The sequence below is a fragment of the Herpailurus yagouaroundi genome, unplaced genomic scaffold (assembly GCF_014898765.1).
Source record: "Herpailurus yagouaroundi ecotype Mexico unplaced genomic scaffold, PumYag 163, whole genome shotgun sequence".
NCBI lineage: Eukaryota > Metazoa > Chordata > Mammalia > Carnivora > Felidae > Herpailurus > Herpailurus yagouaroundi.
The window spans coordinates 117,755-127,781 of NW_024412404.1; the positions used below are offsets into that span (position 1 = coordinate 117,755).

Genomic DNA, 10,027 nt, shown 5'->3' on the forward strand with positions numbered 1-10,027 from the left:
CACAGCCATTTGGTCGTATCTAGCTAATATATGGCCTGGTGTCTTGGAATATACGGCCTTTGAGTTACCATGCACAAGCCAAAAATGGGTTAAAATACGTGGTTTTCAGATGAGAAAGATGAATAGTGGGGAAAATCTAAAAGTCCTTACTACACATATTTAAATAAACAAGTACAACATAAGGAATAAGTGCTAAGACAGTAAGATAATGATGGGTTTGGCTTTATACTTCTGGAATATTAAGCAGCTATAATTTCTGCTTATGATATTCCATGATTTAATAAATGTTTTATCTTTTTAATAATTTTCACACTGAAAACAACAACAAAAAAAAACCTTATTAAGCTCCTTGCATGCTGTGACAAAATTTTTAATATCTCTTCTGTATCAAGAACACAATCTCTGGTAAATGAATGAGCATTTGACAAATCAATTAATGGCTAAAATGAACACAGAGAATATTTTCTTTATGGTAAAAGACTCCTTCCATTTGATTTTAAGTGACATAATTTCTTCTCACAGATTACTTCCAGTTATTTTTTAAGAAGCAGGATGACCCAGAGGTACCTGGGTAGCTCAGTTGGTTAAGTGTCAGACTCACAACTCATGAGTTTGAGGCCCACATTGGGCTCTCTGTTGTCCACGTGGAGCCTGCTTTGGATTCTCTGTCCCCCTTTCTCTCTGCCCCTCCTTTGCTCATTCTCTATCTCTCTCTCTCTCCCTCTCAAAAATAAACATTAAAAAAAATTTGTTTTTTTTAATGCCTCACCCAACTTTATGTGAGAAAAAGAAACTCTTCTTTCTTTAATGGCCTGACTAATGGGAGAACAAATGGAAATAAAAAAGAAGGAAAGTACCACTGGCCAATACTCTGAAAGTGACTGGCTGGGTACCTATGACCCAGAAAGGATCACAAAAGAGACTGATATGATTCATTGCCATCATAACTAAAAGAAATAATAATGACAGCATTTATATTCATGCAAGGTCTCCTTTCAAGTTCATGATTCATCTACAAGACCTCAATTCTCATGCCACTTCCTATGAAAGCAGAGAATGAGGGCAACAAGGAGGTTATGGTCTTTGCTATGAGAGCTGTTTGTCAGAGTCCACTCAGTGAGTCAGTTCCTGGAAGGTGAGTTCAGTGCTTGGAGGCAGGGTCACTGGCTGGTTTAGCAACTTATCCACTATGCTGATTTTAGCATCTTGTTTCTCAATGTCCTCATAGGGAGTCCAGGACAGGTCATGCTGTAGCTTATAGGTACCAAGAAAGTCATGTAGACAATTTGTCCCCTATCCCTTTAGATAATAATAATAAATAGAAAATAGATATAAATAGGGGTGACTCGGTGGCTCAGTTAAGCCTCCGACTTTGGCTCAGGTCATGATCTCGCAGTTCATAAGTTTGAGACCTGCTTCAGGCTCTGTGCTGACAGCTCAGAGCCTGAAGCCTGCTTCATATTCTGTGTCTTCCTCTCTCTCTGCCCCTCCCCCACTCATGCTCTGTCTCTCTCAAAAAATATATAGAAACATTTTTATAAAAATAGATATAAATATAAATTTATATTTATATAAATAAGAATATATAAGTATATTTATATATGTTTATGTTTATATAAAACATATATAAATAGAAAAATACTGCTGACTTCTCTCTAATGTATAAAGGTAGTAAATGCCAGATTTTTTCCCTCTATATCACAAGCTACATGGTGCAAATCAGCATCTGTTCAAGCATCTTCCAATACCTTCCTGGTTTATTCTTTTTTTTCAATTTCTTTTAATGTTTATTCATTTTCTGAGAGAGAAAGAGACAGATTGTGAGCAGGGGAGGGGTAGAGATAGATGGATACACAGAATCTGAAGCAGGCTCCAGGTTCTGAGCTGTCAGCACAGGGCCCAAGGTGGAGTCTAACTCACCAACCATGAGATCATGACCTGAGTGGTAATTGCTAAACCGACTGAGCCACCCGGGCGCCCCTGTTTATTCTTGTCAATATTGGATTTGCTCAGCTATGACCACCAGCTTGGTGTCATTTGCTTGGATGAATTCATCAGCCTTCTGCACATGGTCTTCTAGTGCTAGGAGGTAAAAGGGGTCTCTGGCCCGTGGATGTAGTGGGGGCTCACCAGGGCCAGGCCACTGGGGTTGGTGTGAGCTCCACCAGTGCCCCTGTCATCGGCTGAACTCTCTGTTTTGGGGGACTCCCTCCATCTGCCCCAGCATTGAAGCATCCTCCATTATAACACATGATCCTCCTGATCACTCCAGCAGCACGAGGCAGAAGACCATCAAGCCCAATTTCTTTATTCAGAAATATTATAGTCTCCAAACTTCAAGGCAAAATCTTAAGATTCTGTTAAACACTGAAAAACTCAAAAGCTCTATTGAAATCTATGCTTCATGATAGAAAGAAGAAACCAGGAAAATAACAAATGGGGAGAAAAGTTAAAGCCAGGAGAGGGAGAATTTTGACACAAGACAAAAAGCTGTTACTCTTCAGCGACCAGTATTAGGATCCAAGATCATTGAAATCACCTCAGAATTCATCATTTCAACACAACAACTGAACAGGTTAAATACCACTTTCGGTTATAACTTCCTCTCCATTTCCCCCCACCCCATTCAAAGAAATGTATATACATGACTAAAATTTACATTTGTTCAGAAACATACACAAAAGGGAGACGATTAGAGGAAGGGGCAACACTATTTCTTTTTTTCTTTTTCTTTTTCTTTTTTTACATTTATTTATTTTTGAGAGACACAGAGAGAGAGCGTGAACAGGGGAGGGGTAGAGAGAGAGGGAGACACAGAATCAGAAGCAGGCTCCAGGTTCTGAGCTGTCAGCACAGAGTCCAACACGGGGATCGAACCCACGAACCGTGAGATCATGACCTGAGCCAAAGTCAGACGCTTAACCGACTGAGCCACCCAGGTACCCCAACACTATTTTTTACTGGGGTGCTACTGACTGTCAGAGTCAATGACCAATACCAGGTAAGGGATTTATTATACCCTATGGTTGGATCTAATTGTAGCCATTAGAAATTAGCTTCTTTCAGATGACAGGTATACTTTCCTATGTCCCAAGTTTTGAAACGTGTTTGTGTTCTTGTGTTTGTCACCTTGCCTACTCCAGAAGTCTTGGGAGAGGTTTGTCAGGAATGAGCAAGTAAACAAGATGTACAAAATAGAAAGTGATTAAGAGGGCCTATGAGGAAAAAAAAGAGGAGTTATGAGCACCAAGAGTGGACAAAAAAGGCGTAGTGAATTGAATTGTGTCCCACAAAAAGAATTGTTCACAGGATGCAGGCAAAAGATGGCAAGATATAAGGAGCTGAAATAAAAATAGCAGTGCTCAGGAAATAAAAACTAAAAAAAGAAGGTGTTTTCTGTGATCAAAGTGTTTTCTGTGAAATAAAGAAATAGGATGAAGGATACACAAAGACTTCTAAAAAATTAAGATTTCTAGTATGACTTAGCACTTTAATCTACGTGAATGTATAATTTGATTTAAAAGTAAAAAATTAACTATTTAAAAACTAAAAAAGAGAAAGATATTTAAGCCCTAGCTCTTAGTAACTGTATATGTTAAATGAAGTTATATGGATTAGGATAAGCCTTAAATCCAATGACTGATGTCCTTATAAGGAGGGAAAGATTTGGAAACACAGATACAGAGATACAGATATACATAGAGGAGAAAAGGCCATGTGCAGACAGGGGCAGAGACTGGAATCACACAGCTATAGGTCAAAGAATGCCAATGATGGCCAGGAACTATGAGAAGCCAGAAAGAGGAAAGGAAGGATTCCATGAGCCTTGGAGGGAGTATGGCCCTGCCAAAATCCTTGTTTTCAGAATCCTAGCCTCCAGAACTGTGAGATGATCAATATCTCTTATTTTAGGTTCATAACTTGTTACAGTAGCCCCAGGAAACTAATACAAGTGAAAACTATATGTCTGGGTCAAATTTTTGTTACATCACCAGGAGCAGGCGGTAGACTCTCCAGAAAATGAAAAATATGTCGATCATTTAACCTGAAGGCAGTGAAAATCAGGTTAATAGAAATGAGACTTTGCAGTCCATAGCATGCTGTAGTGAATCACCTGATTAAACTCCCTGGGATAATCTGGAATAAATTGACTTTGGGGGGCACCTGGGTGGCTCAGTCAGTTGAGCATCCAACTTCGGCCCAGGTCATGAGCTCACAGTGAGTTCGAGCACTGTTTCAGGCTCTGTGCTTACAGCTCAGCACTTGGAGTCTGCTTCAGATTCTGTGTCTCCCTCTCTCTCTGACCTTGCCTTGCTCATGCTCTCTCTCTTTCAAATAAATAATAATTTTTTTAATTAAAAAAGAACTGACCTTTGAAGGACATTTAGGGGAACTGAGCTCCTCTCTGGCCATATAAAGAGCATGAGAAGTTCAAAATGTGGGGTGGATATTTCTAATGAAAACAGAAAATTTAAATAGAAGTTCAAATCCTTAAATTATCTTGACTAGGATGAACTAAAGAGTATTATTGTTTAAGCTAACTGGGGACCAAACTTCAGGTTATTGAGTTGACAGTCATGATTTCTTCTTATGTGGTAATTACAGCATTGGTAACAAAACAGTGTGATATCAAGAATTTGATGATTAATGGCAAGATTTAGAAGATGCTCCCCCAAATGCTCCCCTCCACCCTCTGCCATGAAATTTTCAGACAAATGAATCAGCCTCTATGCCCATACTTGATGAGGCTACTCCCACCTTCTTAGACACTCTCTTATGTGAATGAATCCTTTTGCCAAAGAAATTCACTTTCAGTGCCTGTCCCCAATCCTTTCTTCTCACCAGTGTTCACGGTATTTGGATATAAACTGGAGGAAGTTACAGTCTAAATTTTTAATTGTAATATGTGGTGGAAATTGCAAAAAAGATACTATATCATCGTGGTTAAGAACACACGCACTAGTGCCAGACTGCTTGGGTTCAAATCTCCTCTGTGCACTGTGTGACCTTAGTCAAGGTCCTTTAGTTTCCTTATCTGTAAAATTGCAATAACAGTTTTACACATTATGGTTTTTGTCATAGAATGAGTTAACATATATAACATGCTTAGAAGAGCTGACACATAAGTGCTATGTTAGTCTTAGTAATTATTGCATGCCATATTAAACTACCATTAAGATACAGTCCCTGAGAGCTCCAACCAAGAATCATCTCTTGGTGCAGTTAGACTTTTCTTGCACTGTTTCCAACCTGATGTTTTTCACACCTTTGGATCATTGTCACCCCCAGCACAGTCAATCCACACATCTATGTTGAGCCCACACATGTGGCTAAAGAAACAAAGACAACAACAAAGCCGTATGTGCTGCTACTAGATTCATCTTATGTGATCTGCAACATGGAAAGAAGTAGAGTTATATAGTGACACCCAAGTAGTAAGTCTCAGGTTAAAACTTCCCTTTTATGTGTAACTACCATTTACTGAAGACCTTTGGTATGACAGACTATGCGCTTCCCACTTATAAGCTGTTAAGCACTGAATATTCTCCCCCACCCCCAAAATTCATATGTTGAAGCTCTGACTCCAATGTGGTGGTCTTTGGAGGTAATTAGAGTTGGCTTAGTGTCCTTATAAGAATAGACACCAGAAAGCTCTCTCTCCTTCCCTCCCTCCCTCTCTCCATTTTCCCCTGCCCCTGCTTCTGCCTCCCTTTTCATTCCCCTCACCTCTCCACTTTTCTCTCTTCTGTGTGAGGACACAGCAAAAGGCCAACTATGCTGGTACCCTGATCTCAAACTTCAGCTTCCAGAATTGTGAAAAATAAATTCCTATTGTTTAAGCCACTCTGTCTATGGCATTGTCTTATGACAGCCTGATCTAAGACACAGGGATTTATCCACTGTCTTTACAAGGGTGCAAGACACAGTCCCTGCCCTCAGGGAAACTTGAAGTTTAATGGTTAAGTACTAATTTCAGTGTGAAGATACTCTAGTAGGGAAGTACACCAAAGATAGCTTGAAGAAGAAACATATAAGCTGCCCCCTAGACACACATAACTTTCTGCCAAATACAGAGTTATTTTTTTCCTTTCTTGATGACACTAAGCCATGTAATTTGAAAACAATGTCAAACACTGTTTCTTCCCACCCACTCAAACTAGGTCAACTTCTCAGGATTTATGCCTTTCTCCTTCTCTCTCTCTGCGCATGTGTGTTGGTGTGTACATGTGAAAATGCACATCTCCCTTCACTTCTGCTCCCACTTGCTTCAAAATTCTTGGAAGAAGTTGGACCAAGAATCACCAATGTCCTGGAGTTTTGAAATAGTCTTACCCTGGTTAAGTGATGGTGGTTTCAGAACCAAGGACAACACTTATTGTCCCATCTCTTCTATCCTGTATTTTGTTTCTATCTACACCTGTAGTAGTGCTGTATTCGGATTTCCCCAGACACAGCTTAAGTTACACTACCACCTTCTCCAGGTGGGTCGAGGCATTCCCCACTAAATCAGAAACGGCTCAGGCGACAGTTAAGAAATTATTAAATGAAATAATTCCTAGATTCGGGCTGCCTCTGAGCATAGGATCAGACAATGGCCGGGCCTTCACAGCACAGGTGTCCCAGGGTCCAGCCCAGGCATTGGGAATAGATTGGAAATTACATTGTGCATATAGACCCCGGAGCTCGGGTCAAGTAAAAAGGATGAATCGGACCCTAAAAGAGACCTTAACCAAATTGTCCCTTGAGACAGGCGAAAATTGGGTTGATGCCCTGCCTTTTGTCCTTTTGCGAGCACGTTGTACTCCATTTGTCAAGGGATTTTCCCTTTATGAAATTTTATTTGGCAGACCTCCACCTATCCTGCCGAGGCTAGGAGACAACGTAATGGAACAGTTGGAACGGGACCATTTGCTGGCTTCGCTCATGGCCCTCCAACATGTACAGAAGGAAATAACCAGGGCCTTGAGAGAAGCCTTCACTCATCCTCCTGTTCTTCCCCACCCCTTTCAACCAGGAGACTTAGTCTGGGTCAAAAGGCATGAGCCTAAAACCCTGGAGCCGTGCTGGAAAGGACCACACACCGTGATTCTGACTACGCACACGGCCGTCAAGGTAGATGGTGTCCGAACCTGGATTCATCACTCTCAGGTTAAGAAAAACTGCATGAAGGCGGGAACAACCCAGACTGATACAGAACCAGATAACAAACAGCAACGGAAGTTTCAAAGGCACCCAGAAGATCCTTTAAAGCTAAGACTGATGCGGGCATAATTTTTGGGGTTTGTATGGTGTTAACTGTGGGGGACTGTATGAAATTGCATCCCCTATCTTTTTGGCCATACCAATGGGAACTCAGGGACACTGTCATGAGGAAGGTGATAACATCTAATACCTCTTCCACTGTGCCTTGTTTTTTTGTTTGTTTGTTTGTTTGATTTATGCGACTTGGTGGGGGACTCATGGGGGACTTTAGTTACTAATTATAAACAGCCAACAGGCTTTGCTCCTCCGGTCCCCGAAAACCCCTATATGGTTACCTATGGATGTGGACACAGGGATCAAGAACAAAAATTGGCTAACATACCAGGGTAAAAAGGGCAGCGCCAGTCCTCATTCCACTCCTAGTGGGACTGGGAATTGCGGGATCCACAGCTATTGGAACTGCTGGACTCATTGTGGGAGACCAAAATTTCAAAACTGTAAGCAAGTAGACCGAGACCTAGGCTACTTGGAAACTTCAATTTCTCGGCTAGAACACCAAGTAGACTCTTTAGCCGAGGTTGTATTACAAAACAGAAGAGGGCTTGATTTACTCTTCATGAAGGAAGGGGGCCTCTGCATGGCCCTCGGAGAAACGTGCTGTTTTTATGCGAACAATTCCGGAGTAATCCAAGACACTCTCAGTTTGGTCAGGGATAATCTTAGGACCAGGGAACGTGCCAGGGAGGCCAGCAATAATTGGTATCAGAGTTTATTCTCTTGGTCCCCCTGGCTCACATCACTGCTTACAGCCATAGCTGGGCCACTGCTGTTGTTACTTCTCGGGTTAACTATTGGCCCGTGCCTTATCAATTGGTTAGTACAATATGTCAAGAAGAGAGTTAGTGAAATAAAAATTATGATGATCAGGTCCAATTATATCCCCTTAGTTCCTAATGATGAATCAAGGGATTGATTCACTGACAAGAAAAGGGGGAAATGTAAGGGTTAAATTGTAGTGTAGGGCTAATGCTTAGCTTGAAAAATAACAGCTTTGTGTTGACACTGAAGGTTAAGAGATAACAGCCTTGCTTTGCTCTGGTAAACTATGCCTCATACCCTTGTAAATTAGGCTTCACCAATTAAGGAAACAAAAGTTCAAAGAAAAGAGCGTCAGAGGCAGGGTCAAGGAGATCCACTGGTTGCAACTTAGAGGCAGAAAGTCTAAAGTAAACACCTCATTAGACAACTGTTTCTAACTCATCTGGAACCTGTTTCTTTGTTCTGTTCCCAGGTGATGATAAAACGATGTGATCGGTTATAAAAATTCTGTACCCCGGCTGTTCGGGGCCGCACTCTTGTCAAGAGTGTTGGTCCCGATCGGTCGGCCTTGCCTCTCATTGTAATAAACTTTGTTGTGACTGTCACTGGTGCCCGTAGCATTCTGTTTCAGGAGTCGTGTGGATGCAACAGTGTATTTTGGGAATTTATATGTTCAATGATGCTTAACTTTTATTGAATTTAATGGGAATTACCTCTGCTTCTTGGATCTTAATCTGTGTCTTTCCCCAAATTAGATAGTTTTTCAGCTAATATGCTCAAATAAAACCTCTGCTTCTTTTTCTTTCTCTTCATCTTCTGGGACTCCTGTTATATGAATGTTATTCCTCTTATATAAGTCGCTGAGTTCCCTAAATCTACTATTGTGATCCATTACCTTTGTTTCCCTCTTCTTTTCAGCTTTATTATTTTCCACAATTTTATCTTCTGTATCACTAATTCGTTCCTCTACTTTATCCTCACTGTTATGCACTTGAGTGCATTTCAGTTATAGCATTTTTAATTTCAGTCTGACTAGATTTTAGCTCTTTTATGTCTGCAGTAAGGGATTCTCTAGTGTCCTGTATGCTTTTTCAACCCTTATAATTTTTGTTTTAAATCCTCAGATATTTTGTTTTAAATTATATCTGTATTGATTAAATCCTGACCATTACTTCTTGTTCTTTTTGGGGGAGTGAATTCCTCCATCATGTCATTTTGGAGGGAAAAAATAATAGAAATTTAAACTTAAAAAATAAAGGAAACTAGACACTAAATGTGTTTGGGTCTGCTTGTTAAGCTTGATAGGAAAAACAAAAAGAGATAGAAAATTAAAAACTTAAATAAAAGTTGTTCCTTCTGTATCCAAGGGAGGGCGGGGGAACCAATAAACAACAACAACAACAGAAAACAAAGGAAACAAGATTCTGTTTCCCCTAGAGCTGAAGTTTTGCAGCTCAGTAAACTGCATGGGAGGTGTTTGTGCTGGTTTTCTGGGGTTTCTGGGGTTGGGGCCTGTTGCTCTGATCCTTAGGTGGATTTGCTCTAGTGGAGATGGGCCTGGAGGGCTCAGAGCTCAGGGGGGTGGGACTTGGTGTAAGAAAGCTGTTTAGCTCACTGAGGTTGATCAGTGCAGAGGGACTAAGGGTTAAAATGGCTTAGCTCCACTCTCTGGTCTCTGGAGGGGGAAATTCAAGTGTTAACAGATGTGCAGTCACCCCCCACCCCCATCTGACCTCTGCCTTCACCCTGTCTGTGTCTGAGCTGACTGCCAGGCAGCACAGCCCTCCTGGAGTTTATCTCAGGCATGGCTATGTTTCAAAACCCCACACTTCAGGGACCCCCACAGTATGGCCCCACTGATTCTCTAGAGGAGGATGTCACTGTGCGGTGGCCAGTGTGGACTTGTCACAGAAAATAGGTACACAACCCACAGTGGCAGTGGATCAGAGTTTGTGGTAAATTGCAATACACAGGCTACACCACGGTTTGCTGCCCTTAGTCATTA

The 10,027-nt window shown here is 41.2% G+C and overlaps 1 pseudogene; it reads right to left on the reverse strand.

Moving 5' to 3' along the window:
• Positions 1–1,113: 1,113 nt before the first annotated feature.
• Positions 1,114–2,180, reverse strand: LOC121036628 (uncharacterized protein C1orf50-like; annotated as a pseudogene).
• Between the last annotated feature and the right edge of the window lie 7,847 nt (positions 2,181–10,027).